The following is a 15986-nucleotide window of genomic DNA, read 5'->3' as shown; positions in this document are numbered from 1 at the left end:
CTTTCTTTCTTTCTTTCTTTCTTTCTTTCTTTCTTTCTTTCTTTCTTAAATTTATTTGGCACAGATTGAGAGAGAGAGAGAGGGAGATAGCAAGCTCAAGCAGGGGAAGTGGCAGGCAAGGAAGAGGGGAGCCTAATGCAGGGCCCAATCCCAAGATCCTGTGATCATGACCTGAGTGGAAGGCGGCCGCTTAACCAACTGAGCCACCCAGGGGCCCCATCCCCTCACTTTCAATCTACGTGTGTATTTAGGTCTGAAATAAGTCTCTTGTAGGCAGCATTATAGATGGGTTTTGTTTTTTTTAATCTACTTTTTAAAATCTATTCTGTCACCCCATGTCTTTTGATTGGAGCATTTAGTCCATTTACATTCAAAGTATATAGGGATATAGGTATAGATATGTATTTTGCCATTTTGTTACTTGTTTTGTGGTGGTTTTTGTAGTTCTTCTCTAATACCCTTTCTTTTTCTTGCTCTCTTCTCTCACAGTTCACGGATTCTCTTTAATGATTTTTGGATTCTTTTAAATTTTTGTTTATCTATGACTGTTTTTTGATGTGTGGCTACCATTAGGTTTGTGTATAACATCTTCTGTATATAGCAGTCTATATTAAATTCATGATCACTTCAGTTTGAACCCATTCTTTATTCCTCTCCACCCCACATTTTAGCTGCATGGTGTCATACTTTACATCCTTTTATTTTGTAAATTCCTTGACTGATTTTTACAGATACACTTACTTTTACTGCTTCTGTGCTTCTTACTTTTCTTATGGTCTCTCCTTTCCACTCCTAGAGTCCCCTTTAATACTTCTTGTAGGGTGATGAACTCCTTTAGCTTTTGTTTGCCTGGGAAACTCTATCTCTTCTTCTATTTTGAATGGTAGGCTTGCTGGATAGACTATTTGTGATGAAGATTTTTTTTTTCCCTTTCAGCACTTTGAATATATCATAGCACTTCCCTTTGGCCTGCAAAGTTTGCTAAAAAGTCTGCTGATAGTCTTATGGGTTTCCCATGTATGGAACTGTCTTCATTTCTCTTGCTGCTTTGAAAATTCTTCTTCATTACTTTTGCCATTTTAATAACTGTGTGGCTGGTTGTGGACCTCCTTGGGTTGATTTTGTTGGGGGAACCTCTGTGCATCCTGGATCTGGATATCTGTTTTCTTCCCCAGATTAACAAAGTTTTCAGCTATTATTTCTTCAAAGAAATTTTGTGCCCCCTTTTCTTTCTCTTCTTCTTCTGGGATCCTTATAATGTGAATGTTATTACACTTGATGGAGTCACTAAGTTCTTTAAGTTTACTCCCATTTATATAATTGTTTTTTCTCTAGCCTTCTTGGCTTGATTACTTTCCATTATTCTGTTGTCCAGGTCACTAATTTTTCTTCTGCTTCCTCTGGCATACTATTTATTCCATACAGTGTACTTTTTATTTCATTTATTACGTTCTTCATCTCTGATTGGTTCTTTTTATCTCTGTGTTAGTGTCTCACTGAGGTCCTCCATTCTTTTCTCAAGTCCAATGAGTATCTTTTTATGATCATTACTTTAAATTTTCTATCAAGCTTATTACTTATCTCCATTTCTCTTAGGTCTCTTGTTATGGTTTTGTCATTATTTCATTTAGGACATAGTCTTCTGTCTCCTCATTTTGTCTAATACTCTGTGTCTGTTTCTCTGTTGGGAAAGTCAGCTACATCTTTTGATCTTGGGGGTAATGGAATTATGAGGAGGAGGTCCTCTTGTGCAGTGCAGTCTAGGGTCACATTGAGCCTGAGTGTAGGCAGACCAGGCATTTGCCAGAGATGCAGTACCACCAAACTGCTGGATGCTTTCCCTGTGTTGTCTTCTGAGAAGTTTTTGTTGGTGGGTGGAGGCTGCAATGAGCAGACTGTCTGCCCCTAGCCCACTGCTGGGGCCATTGTCTAACTGGTGTATGTGGCTATCTACCCCTCACCCCAGGGCAGGAGTAACTTTGCAGTAGTGTTGGCTCCTGTCAGGGCAGCTTGCACACTGCCAGGCTTGTGGCCCTGGTTAGCAAGGTATATGCTGATCCACTTGTGAAATGAGACCTGCTACCTTGCAAGGACCAGGGCCAGCCTGGGTGGATCTGCAAAGCATACATGGACATGGTATATAATTTTAACAAGGCACATGCAGGACTTAGGCAGGGCCCGTTAAATGCAAAGTTCTCTGGTCAGGAGACTCAGTATTGGCAAGGTTTGCACCAGTCTTCTGGGGGAGAGGACTCACAGCACAGGGAATGAGGTGTGACTGGAAAGGGCAGATCTGCCAAAGCCAGGTGGGGTGCTCCCAGCAGTTTGTAAGAGACCTAAGTGAAAGGAATATAAGTCATATGCTTGATAGAGATGTTAAAGTAATGATTGTAGGGGGTGCTGGCTGGCTTAGTCAGAAGAGCATGTGACTCTTGATCTAAGTTTTGAGTTCAAGCCCCACACTGGGTATAGAGATTACTCAAATAAATAAATAATGATTGTTAAGATTCTGGACTTAAGAAAAGAGTGAGGGGGCGGGGCTTGGTGAAAGCAAGTTAGATAGTGGACGTCAGTGTGTGCTGTTTCCTGCAGATGGCCATGTATTCATTCTTCTAACCATAAATAGTCATCTACTCAGAGAAGAAAGTGGACTTTTCCCCCAGTAAGTAGTGTAACTGAATATTTATTAAATGACATCTAGCTTTGTCTGATGAATCAGACTGACAGTGGTTCTGGAGTGAACCTAGAGTCACCAGGTGAATCTGTTACACAGATGGGTTGAAAACCACACTGCTATGTGACACAATATCTACCTTTATTTTATTTATTTTAAAGATTTTATTTTTAAGTTATCTCTACGCTCAACATGGGGCTTGAACTCACAACCCCAAGATCAAGAGTCACATGCTCCACCCACTGAGCCAGCCAGGAGCCCCAAGGTGATATCTTTAAATGACAACACTGTAAACCTCAGCCAGAAATATGTTAGGGAGCATTAAAAAAAAAATCAGAATAGTATGGATTCTGACAGCAGAGCACTGCCATAAGGTGGCACTAAAAGTACAAGGAAACCATAACTTAAATGAAATCACACAACGCACTTTACACTGAGCCTCCTTACCAAGTGTGCCTGTGTATACTGTCTGTATAAGGAAACAGAATATTGGAAAAACAACTAGTGAGGGAAATTATAGTTAAAACACATAAGGAATCCTAGGAGGCAAGTGAGAAAAAGGAAGAAAAACAGAAAAAGAACAAGGAATATTACTTTTCAGATAAAGTTTAAAGTTGATGCCCTTTCTCAGTGCCAGAACTGCCTATTCTCACAGCCATGCTCTTGTATATTTATTCTACAGGTTCTATAAGCATTTAGAAGGCTACAGTGGTTCTGAAAAATGGAGAGGGGGGAAAAACATTTAAATAATCTGAACAAGCCAAAACAAGGGAGAAAAAGTGAGTTAATACAACTTGCTAAATATATAATAATGAAATGTTCCTTCTTTTAGTAAATATTTTAACTTACCAAACAACATCCTTTAAATGAGTAAGTTAAAGTCCAGATTTCCTAGCCAGCCAAACTCTGGGCACTGTCCTCACTGCAGTTGTCCAGAGATTGGCCGCCCTGTTCCTCCGGTCCTGCTGGACAGAGACAGCAGACAGATTTACGTCAATATGTAAACAGAGGGTATGTCAGCGATAGAGCAGAGGAGGCAGAATTATGGATTCTCTTTCTTTTCACTTTCACTTGCTGGTATTCTCTCTCTCTCTTTTTTTAATTTATTTATTTGACAGGCAGAGATCACAAGCAGGCAGAGAGAGAGGAGGAAGCAGGCTCCCCACAGAGCAGAGAGACCGATGTGGGGCTCAATCCCAGGACCACGGGATCATGACCTGAGCCGAAGGCAGAGGCTTTAACCCACTGAGCCACCCAGGCGCCCCTGGTATTATCTTTTTGCTTATCATTAAATATTTCAAGTAGACGGAGGAAGTCCAGAGGGTAATACAACAAACATCTAGGTACCCTCCATTCAGCGTTTTGACATAATAGCATGATATATATATATATATATATATTTTTTAAGATTTTATTATTTATTTATTTGACAGACAGAGATCACAAGTAGGCAGAGAGGCAGACAGAGAGAGAGGAGGAAGCAGGCTCCCTGCGGAGCAAAGAGCCCGATGTGGGGCTCGATCCCAGGACCCTGAGATCATGACCTGAGCCGAAGGCAGAGGCTTTAACCCACTGATCCTCCCAGGCACCCCAGGATATATATATTTTTATAAGAAATGAAACATTCCAAAAACCTTCATCCTTTTACAGATAATCCTTCTTCCAGCTTTTACTTTCCTGGAAGTAAACACTTGACTGAATTTGTTGTTTATTATGCCCATGCGTATGTTGTTAGACTTTAACTACATCTATCATGTATCCACAGCACAATATACTATATAAACTTTATACATGATGAAATCATACCTTATATCTCCTTATATGATCTTTTTTCTAAAGATTTTATTTATTTATTTGACAGAGAGAGATCATAAGTAGACAGAGAGGCAGGCAGAGAGAGAAAGAGAGGAAGCAGTCTCCCTGCTGAGCAGAGAGCCCGACGCGGGGCTCGATCCCAGGACCCTGGAATCATGACCTGTGCTGAAGGCAGAGGCTTTAATGCACTGAGCCACCCAGGTGCCCCCTCCTTATAAGATTTTTTAGAATCTAAATTATGTTTTTGAGACTTAAAAATTTTGAGACAGGTTAAGTTTATTTATTTTAGCTATTCTATAGTAATCTATTCTATGAATCTACCAAAATGTCCTTACCCATTTCCTGTCAGTGGACATGGAGGTTATTTTCAGTTTTTCTCTTAAAATAATGCTGCAATTATAACTTTTGTTAAAACTTTTTTTTAAGATATTATTTATGAATTTGACAGAGAGAGAGAGATCACAAGTAGACAGGCAGGCGGTGGGGGGGGAAGCAGGCTCCCCACTGAGCAGAGAGCCCGATGAGGGCCTCGATCCCAGGACCCCATGACCTGAGCCAAAGGCAGAGGTTTAACCCACTGAGCCACCCAGGCTCCCTTAAAACTTTTTTTTTAAAGATTTTATTTATTTAGTTGTCAGAGAAAGAGAGTGCACCAGCAGGGGGAGCAGCAGGCAGAGGGAGAAGCAGGATTCCCACTGAGCAAGGAACGAGATGCGGAGCTTGGTCCCAGGACCTGAGATCATGACCTGAGCAGAAGGCAGACACTTAACTGACTGAGCCACCCAGGCGTCCCTGCAGTTAAAACTGTTGATCGTTATCCTTGTGCACACATGAGTTTTAGAGTATGCACATCATCAACTTGACCACGTATTTCTAAACTCTTTTCCATAGTAGTTGTACCAGCTACTACTCCTACTACTCCTACCAGTAGTAGATGAGAGTCCCTGTTGTTCAGGTTTCTCACCAAGAATTACGATTATATCATTCAGGATGACTAAATCATGCCACAATAACCAACAACCACAAAATCTCAGTGGCTTGATTCAAAGTCTCATTTCTTGCTCACACTACAAGTACAATGTGGGTCAGCAGTGAAGCTCTGTTCATCAGAGTCACTTAGGGATCTGGGTGACAGAGGCTCCAACCTGATACAAGCTTCCATGAAGCAGGGGAACACTTGAGGGCTTGCACTCTGGCTGTTAAAGTTTCTGCACAGAAATGACATGCATCAATTTTGCTCATAGTTACTTGGCCCAAACAAGCCATGTAACACCTCTAACTTCAAAGAGCTCCCATTTCTACTATAGGGTCTGAATGTTTGTGAATGGTTTCCACAATACAGATAGACTAGTTTTCACTAGCCCAGTGAGAATAGGAAATGTTGTCTTGTTATTTTTATTTATATGCCTCTGATTATTACTGAGCTTGAGGATATATTCACATTTTTATTGGACATTTGTGTTTCCTCTTTTTTTTTAAGATTTTATTTATTTATTTGACAGAGAGAGAGATCACAAGTAGGCAGAGAGGCAGGCAGAGAGAGTGGGGGAGGCAGGCTTCCCGCTGAGCAGGGAGCCCGATGCGGGGCTCAATCCCAGGACCCTGAGATCACGACCTGAGCCGAAGGCAGAGGCTTAACCCACTGAGCACCCAGGCACCCCTGTGTTTCCTCTTTTAAAAATTGCTTATTTATATACTTTGCCCATTTTTTTTTTCTTTTCTTTTTAGAGAAGTGGGTAGGAGGCAGAGGGGGAGAGAGAAAGAATCTTAAGCAGGCTCCACGCTCACTGCAGAGCCTGACATCGGGGTCAATCTCATGACCCTGAGATCATGACCTGAGCTAAAATCAAGAGTCTGACACTTTTCTTACTGAGCCACCGAGGTGCCCCATCATTTACCCATTTTTCTATTGAGTTTTCAAAAATTGATTTTGTAGGATTCCTTTATATTCTGAAGGATACAGTCCTGTATGCTTATAGGCATTATGAGCATCTTTTTGCAGACTGTCACATTTCTTTGCACTTTGTTTAAGGTTCCTTTTTTCATGGAAGTTAATGTTGATATAGTCATATTTACCATTTTTTCCTTTATGGTTGGTGGTTTTTATGGCTTACTTAAGAAATCCTTTCATAAAATTGGACAGCCACATACAGAAGAATGAAACTGGACCATTTCCTTACACCACACACAAAAATAGACTCAAAATGGATGAAAGACCTCAATGTTAGACAGGCATCCATCAAAATATTTGAGGAGAACACAGGCAGCAACCCCTTCGACCTCAGCCGCAGCAACTTCTTCCTAGAAACATTGCCAAAGGCAATAGAAGCAAGGGCAAAAATGAACTATTGGGACTTCATCAAGATCAAAAGGTTTTGCACAGCAAAGGAAACAGTCGACAAAACCAAAAGACAACTGACAGAATGGGAGAAGATATTTGCAAATGACATATCAGATAAAGGGCTAGTATCCAAAATCTATAAAGAACTTATCAAACTCAGTACCCAAAGAATAAATAATCCAATCAGGAAATGGGCAGAAGATATGAACAGACATTTCTGCAAGGAAGACATCCAAATGGCCAAAAGACACATGAAAACGTGCTCAACATCACTTGGCATCAGGGAAATACAAATCAAAACCACAGTGAGATACCACCTCACAACAGTCAGAATGGCTAAAATTAACCAGTCAGGAAACAATAGGTGTTGGTAAGGATGCGGAGAAAGGGGAAACCCTCCCACTGTTGTAGGAATGCAAGCTGGTGCAGCCACTATGGAAAACAGTGTGGAGTTTCCTCAAAAAATGGAAAATAAAGCTATCCTACGACCCAGAACTATTGGGTATTTACCCCAAAGATACAAATGTAGTGATCCAAAGAGGCACCTGTACCACAATGTTTATAGCAGCAACGTACACAACAGCCAAACTATGGAAAGAGCCTAGATGTCCAACAGATGGATAAAGATGTGGTATATACATAAAATAGAATATTATGTAGCCATCAAAAAAACCCAAAATCTTGCCATTTCCAACAACGTGGATGAACTAGAGGGTATTATGCTAAGTGAAATAAGTCAATCTCAGAAAGACAATTATCATATGATCTCACTGATATGAGGAATTTGAGAAACAAGACAGAGGATCATAGGGAAGGGAGGGAAAAATGAAACAAGATGAAACCAGAAAGGGAGACAAACCATAAGAGACTCTTAATCTCAGGAAACAAACTGAGGGTTGCTGAAGGGGAGGGGATGTAGAAGGGATGGGTTGACTGGGTGATGGACATTGGGGAGGGTATGTGCTATGGTGAGTGCTGTGAATTGTTTAAGACTGATGAATCACAGACCTGTACCCCTGAAACAAAGAATGCATTGTATGTTAATTTAAAAAAATAGTAGATTAAAAAAAAAGATCATGGAGGTGAAAAAATGATTTGGACAAGAATGAATGCTTAAATAAATATAAATGTAAAGGATGACACAGTAAAACAAAACAAAACAAAAACATGTAATTTTGAAACAATTCCCAATTTACAGAATAGTTGAAGCATAGTATGGAGAATTTGCATATATACCCAGAGACTCCCATTCAAGTTTTGTGAATTGTCCCAATTATCTTTTCTATTACCTATAAAGGGTCCAAGGGTCCAATCTAGGATCATGCCTTGCACCTAGTTGTCATGTCTCTCCAATTTGTTTCAATCTGGGATGGTTTCTGAGTCTTTGAGTTCATGATCTTGACTTTTCTTTTTTTCTTTCTTTTTTTTTTTTTTTTTTGTGGAAGGCAAATGAGATTCTCAGTGGGCAGGCAGAGCCCCATGCCCCAGCCTCCCCATGTCCCTACATGAAGCTATCACTGATCCAAACCCTGCCACTCCTCCTCAACTTCCCATAAGCAGAGTGTCTGTTCTCCTCAGAGAAGGAATTGCTTTGACATTTTTGAAGATTATAAAACAGTCATTTTGTAGAACATTCTTCATATTTGGATTCATTCAAGAAATCCTCATATCCTATTGAGTAGCACACAGTGTCAACTTGTACACTGTTGGTGGTGTTAATTTTGTACGTTGTTGGCGATGATCACTTGATTAAGATGATGTCTTCTAGCTTTTTCCATTGTGAAGTTACTTTTCATTTTTGTAATTAGTAAGTATTTTATGTGGAGGTACTTTGAAACTATACAAATATCTAGTTCCTCAACTGATTTTTATCTACAGGTATTGGAATCCATTGATGATTCTTTCTTGAATTAATTATTACCATGATAATTGCCAAATGGGTTTATTTTTTCTAATTCTGTTCTACAGTAAGAAAAAGCTGTCTCTTCTCCTTGTACTTTATTCATTTGTTTATATCATAAATTCTATTTAATTCAATGAGTTATAATGTTTAAATATTATTGTAATATTATAATTATCTCAGATTTAGCCAGTGGGAACTCCCTTAAGCCAGATCCTATGTCTTCTTGACATGACCTCATTGTTTGTTTTAAGCTCAACTTGTATTTTCCCCATTCCCCTCTAGAACCAGCTATTTATTCAAGTAATATTGGTTCCTATTAATGGAGAGTGATATTTAGAAACCAACGTCATAGTCTAGAAGTGCTCATTTGTACCTTGATGTTTCTGTGTCCAGGCTCACTCTCAGGAGAGAGCTAGGAAATATAAGTATATACCTTTACTTCTATATTTATCTGTATCACTATCTACCTATATTGTAAGTTATTAATTCATACTGGTGATTACAAATCCAGTTTAATACTACAGGATTCATCCTCACTTTCTCCCTTTTTGTTTTTATATCTTCCTTCCCAGTCAGTGAGAAATCTGGCTACCATTATCTGAAATATATTCATTTATTTCTGGATTCCCTGTAAGAACCAATCCTCTGGCCCCACCCGGTTGCCCCTGCACCCTCACCAAGGCTGTCCTGGGTTGCCATTACCTGTTGCCCTGTTCTGATGTCATCTTTCTATGGGTCACCATTACATTCTTACCCATGAAATCAATTGGTTCTGAAAGTAGTAACAAGGGACACTTTGTTTTCTCGGCCAATGAACAGACACTATATAAAATCAAGAAATTACTCACATTAATTTAACTTTTTGTTTGTTTTGTTTTTGTTTTTTTAGAGAGAAAGAGTTCAAGTGGGAGTGGGGGGAAGCAGGAGAGGGAAGGAGAATCTTAAACAGGCTCCAACACAGGGCTCAATCTCACAACTCTGAGATCATGAACTGAGCCAAAATCAAGAGTTGGACATTTAACCGACTGAGCCACCCACGCACTCCTATTTAGCTTTTTAATATATTAATAGTGATATTTTTTTAAAAAACCCAATCTATAAACATAATTTGCTTTAAAAATAGATTTAAAATATCTTTACATTTTAATAATAGGAGTAAATAACAAAAACATTATGCCATGCAAAAACAAAAAAAGCTAGATACACAAGAGGCCTTTGCATATTGTACTTGTTTTGGCATACCTATGTTAAAACCAGAACTATAGGGGCATCTGGGTGGCTCAGTGGGTTAAAGCTTCTGCTTTCAGCTTAGGTCATGATCCCAGGGTCCTGGGATCGAGCCCCACATCAGTCTCTCTGCCCAGCGAGGAGCCTGCTTCCTCCTCTCTCTGCCTGCCTCTCTGCCTACTTGTGATCTCTCTGTCAAATAAATAAATAAAATCTCAAAAAAAAAAAAATCAAAAAACAGAACTATAGAGAGAACATGAGCACAATCCCTGCATGAGGATGACCACATGATGTGGCATTCTATAGTTTGTGTTATGTACATTTTGCCACAATTCTCTTTTACTTATTTTTTTAAAGATTTTATTTATTGGGCACATGGGTGGCTCAGCGGGTTAAAGCCTCTGCCTTCAGCTCAGATCATGATCCCAGGGTCCTGGGATCGAGCCCCACATCGGGCTCTCTGCTCAGCAGGGAGCCTGCTTCCCCCCCTTCTCTATCTGCCTGCCTCTCTGCCTGCTTGTCATCTCTGTCAAATAAATAAATAAAATCTTTTTTTTAAAGATTTTATTTATTTATTTGACAGAGAGAGAGCATGAGTGAGGTGGAGAGGTAGAGGGAGAAGGGGAAGCTGACGCAGGACTCAATCCCAGAACCCTGGGATCATGACGTGAGTTGAATGCAGACACTTCACCAACTGAGCCACCCAGGTGGCCCTTTTTATCTCAATTTTTTAAAATAGTAAAAGCCAGTTTCTTCTTTCTAAGCCAGTTTCTTCTTTCTTGGCAAACTAGGGTGCCCCACCAGAAAAGTACTCTGTTAAAGATCAAATTTGTATTTTTCCTTTCTTTCACAGCAGGAAAGGAAGGAAGGCATAGCAAGACTTTTTCTATCTTGATATAAACAAAACAGAACAAAACTGCCTCATTTTGGGGGGAATTATTCCTCATCAGAGAAAATGAAGAAATGTGGTTCTGGAACCCTGATATACTATTATTATCCTCACCCAGCCCCCCCAGGGCTGTGTGTGATAGGTTGTGGCTGGGTCCTTCGCTACAAGGCCAATTGTGGAACATCCTTGGCAAGCTTAGCTCATCATCCCTCAAAGGGCTTTACCTCCCAGCAGGGATACAGACAAGCCAAGGCATCATCCATAAGCAATAGATAAGCGTTGTTTTGGATGGAGTGGTACCAGTTTCCAAAATCAACAATGTGAGGTAATGAGAAACTATGGCATTAGCTAATGATCAGACTCCAATTAAGAGAACAGAAGCCATTACAGACTACATAATTTATTACTTGGTGTACCTGGACAAGGTATGGGAGAGTTTTCCACAGTGGGAAATAATGGGTTTCCTGCTAAATAACGGGCTTCTGCTAAAAGGGCTTATGAGTAATTAAGCAATTGTCTGGAAAAAGTAAAAGTACTGTGAATATATTTGTATTTGAGCTTGTGGACTAGGTGATACATTTATTTGTTCATCAGTATTAATTAAGCATATACTACATGCCCTTAGACACTGTGCTAAGAGCTGGTGATATGCTCCTACTGAGTTTACGGGGATATAGAAAAGATGCACACAGGGGTGCCTGGGTGGCTCAGTGGGTTAGGCCGCTGCCTTCGGCTCGGGTCGTGGTCTCAAGGTCCTGGGATCGAGCCCCGCATCAGGCTCTCTGCTCAGCAGGGAGCCTGCTTCCTCCTGTCTCTCTGCCTGCCTCTCTGCCTGCTTGTGATCTCTCTCTGTCAAATAAATAAATAAAAATCTTTAAACAAAATAAAAAAAAAAGAAGAAAAAGACGCACACAGAATAAACTGCTATGCTGGGGGAGCATGGGGTCCAATAGAAATTCAGAGAAGAAAAACCTATTCTACACTTTGGGTAGCAGAAAGAGAGGTCAGGAGAAGATGCTCCAAAGAAAATAACATTTTAGGGGGCACCTGGGTGGCTTAGTTGGTTAAGTGTCTGCCTTCGGCTTGGGTCCCAGGGTCCAGGGATGGGACCATCTGGCTCCCCACTCAGTGGGGAGTCTGCTTCTCCCTCTACTGTTCCCTCTGCTTGTGCTCTCTCTCCCTCTGTCAAATAAATAAATAAAATCTTTAAAAAATAAAAGAACATTTTAAGCTGAAAGCTGAACTAGGAGCTCTTCACACAGCTGGGATGACAATGTTCCAGGAATAAGGGACAGCATAATCACTGGAGATAAGAGAATGCTGCTCTTTCTGGAAAAGACAGTGCAAGCTTAATGTGCTTGGAATAGAGTAGGGGTAGCAGGAAAAGATGTGGGTTGAGGCTCTGGAGACCTAGGTCTCGATGCTAAGGACAATGATGAGCTACTGGGGGATGTTAAATGGGCAGAGCCATCATGAAAATTTCTAGAATATTTTCTCTGGTTATAGTGTAAAGAAAGGACTGAAGAGTGACATGATTTGGAGGGAGACCATGAGGACACTGTTGGAATAAGTGAGAATGATGGGGAGGAAGAGATTTGAGTTATGAGATACAATCTTGCAGGAGTTAATTGAGTGGATTTGGGGGATAAGGGAGGAGAGAGAAAAGTAGAGCATGATGTACATTTTTTTCTGATAGATATGAGTGATTATAACATCATTGTGTATTTGTGTGGAGAAGAGTGTTTAAGGCATTCCTTGCTATCCAAATTCAGGAACCAGAATCTCAAGAAAATTTTTTAATAATTTCTTTGATATCCAAATTCCTGGTATTAGATAGTTGAAACTTAGGGACAAACAGATTTGGATAACAAGTTTTATTTGTTTGTTTGTTTGTTTGTTTGTTTTTATTTCCTACCTAAATCCAGGATCTGAAACTCAGGATTCAGGTAGTAGGAATATTTGTAGTGTATTTGTTTTTCATTTTTGTTTTTAAAGAAAGTCTCTTATTTTATGCTATTCCTTGTCATAGGTTTAATATTTTAGATAAAAAGAAATTCTGTATCTTGAGATATGAAGTTTATATTTCAATCAGTTGGTATTTAGAAGAGAGCTCCTGAGATATAGGGTACTAATGTATTCTTATGACAAAATTAAAGTTTTAAATATAAGTAGCTCTATTTTTCAGTATTATATTTTTTACATTGTGGATGTGTTAATAACTAAAGACATATAATTGCTATCAAGTGACCAGTTTGACAAAAATCTATTGTTTTTACAAAAACCAGTATGATCTTTAAAATACTCAAAACCACTCTAAGATTTCTGTGAAGAAAACAAAGAAAATTTGGTCTTTGGAGCAAAGCACTTTTAGGAGATATTTTAAATAAAATTTTCATCCATATTTACTTCAGGTATAATAAGGTTTTTATCATTCTTTGACATAATTACTGCCATACTTTTTCTCAAATTGGTATAAAATATGTGAAAATAGCCCCCCAAAAGGCAGTATTGATTCTCTACAATTCCAGGATAGTCTTTTCAGAGTCAGAAGTGGCAATATGTATCAAACATTAATGACTTTTTGAGATTCATAAGGGTATTTCATAACGTTGAAGCCAAACGAAAACTGATAATATTTATACAGGATTGAATAATAGGAAAAAAAATAATTTTAAAGTTTTTCTCTCTAGGTAAGAACACCTTGAATCACTGAAGTTCTCTTCCATAAAGCAAAAACACACATGTTTTTCCACAGGCCATTTGGTGGTCTATCTAGTTCATAAATGTAGATTCCAGATAAGCTCATGCTTGCATACGTTTGACTTCTGCTTCTTAACATTTTCTAAACACTCACTTCTCACAGCCCACACTCCTCTCAGATAATACCCCATCTCATTCTATCTTCCACTGAAAAAAGATAGACTATTTCATCTCCTTCCACCATGTCTAAGATTTACCTATGCTTGCAGCCACCTTCTTTTCTCTTGTACCAAAGTTGACTAATCCCTCCTTTCTGCCCGGGATTGCTTTTGTCTCTCACCTTCCTAGTTCTATCTACCAAATCACTCCTGAGGGAGTTCAGAACATGCCACCCCAAAACTTGCCATGTTGGCATATTATTGTGAGTTGAAGGCACTTGAGAAACAGCAGATACAGGAGATCTATCTTTATGTGCTAAATACAGGACATGAAATTTCCATGAGATGGATGTCCTCCCTGTAACAGGAAAGAAACAAGCCTTAACACCAGAGACTGGGAATCGATGTTGACACACATCTGTACCAAGTTAATAAAGTAATTCTTCTTCCACTAGTTTTGCCACCCCTCCCCTTAGTCACTTTCTTACCATTTACTGCCCCTCGTCCAAACTCTTTTTTGTCTTGTCATTTCTTCACAAATGTATTCTTTGTCTGAAAGGTATACAAACTTTCTGGTCTGATCACTTCTTCCCATCTTCATTCCCTTGAGAAGGCCTTCATGATCATGTAAAAATAAAATTTGTATGCCTTTCTCTTGCTAATCTGTTTTATGTCCGATTAATTCTTAGGCCCAGCTGGAGATGCTAAAAGGATAGAGGAGAATTTTTCCTCCCTTACACTCCCATCAGTATATAAGCATGCTTAATCTCATACTTTAAAACATCCTTCTCTTGATCCTACATTTACCCTTCAGCTACTACCCTATTTCTGTATCCTCCCTCACAGCAAAGCTTGAAAGAATAGTTCTTTAGCAGTAGTCCTCAAAGTCTTTTGCTCACTACACCCTAGAAGAATTTTGTAAAGTTATGTACTTTCCTGGCACATTTTAAAATTAACATTTGTATTTTTTATGTTTTTTAGTTAAAAAGCTGTAATTTCCAGAATATTGTAAATATTCGTATTTTAAGTCGCATCAATCTTTAAAATGTATCCAATAAATCTAAATACAATTTGATACTCATCATCCACTAAAAAAGTCTCTTTTTACAAATTTTACATCTTTCCTTTTCTACTTTAACTCCTAGTTCTAGTTCATTTCCCTCACCAAAATTTATCCTAATGTGATATATCTTATGCTTCAAAGTCTTTTACTCATCACCTTATCATACTTCGCTGAAAAAAGACATTTGAAATTAAAATTTTTCCCATGACCATAAGTCTCTAAGAGTTAATGTCTTGTGGATTTATTTTAATATTAATATACAACTGATAAAAATCACATTGAAGTAAAAATTTATTGGAAATGCTATCTTAATGAAATGAATGGATTTTTTTTTTTTCAACTGGCTTTAATTTTTGCTGCTCAGAATGATGGGGCTGCTATACCCGAGTTTTCGCATCTGAGAGACCACCAAGGAGCCAAGCACCGATGCAATCACACGAGGGTTTATTTGACAAGCTTACGCTTGGGCCCAAGTATACCTGAGGCAGCGGAGTAAGGACTTGGACCCCAGGTCAGATTACAGTCAGAGTTTTTAAAGGCAGAGTAGGGGTGGACTCAGCAGTGGGTGAGGACAAAGGGGGTTATGGATGATGTAAGTCTCTAAGGAATTCCTGAAGCGAGGTCTCCAGAACCCTGAGGGACTAGCTGTTGTCTGGGGGAAAGGTTATTCATTACCAGTAACAAAAATCTTCTTGTGAGACCCTTTTAAAAAAAATTTTTTTTTATAAACATATATTGTGAGACCCTTTAGATGTATATCAGTGGGCCATATGCTTGGGCATGATCGCCGACACTCTCTTAGAGGTTTAGGTTTAGAGATAAAGTTTCACATTTCTCCTATCAAGTGTCCTTGTTAGTGAGATTTAGGTTTAAAAGAAATTTAACTTTATTTACATTTCCTTCTGCCTCAGCCTCCTTCAGTTTTATGGTGGGGAGGGCAACATTAGGGCTTAAGGAACTGAGTTATTTGCCTCTGGAAATTGTGTTATTGTTAAGATGTCTTCTTTGTTGTAAATCTCTAGGACATTGGTAAACCAAGGGAGACTCCTGTCTTGCAGGATTGTGATCTCTGCAAGTTAACTATTTGTTTTTCTTTTAGGGCAGCCAGGGTTGGCTGAGGAATGTCACACATACTACCAAGGGGAGGGGAGGGGGTGGAGAGGGGGTGCAAGGTGCCAGCCTCCGCTTTGCCAAGATGTCTGTACTTATGTTAGGG

Source organism: Lontra canadensis, unplaced genomic scaffold, assembly GCF_010015895.1.
Source record: "Lontra canadensis isolate GAN:19392208 unplaced genomic scaffold, GSC_riverotter_1.0 scaffold50, whole genome shotgun sequence".
NCBI classification, from domain to species: domain Eukaryota; kingdom Metazoa; phylum Chordata; class Mammalia; order Carnivora; family Mustelidae; genus Lontra; species Lontra canadensis.
Note: the sequence above shows the minus strand (reverse complement) of the source record.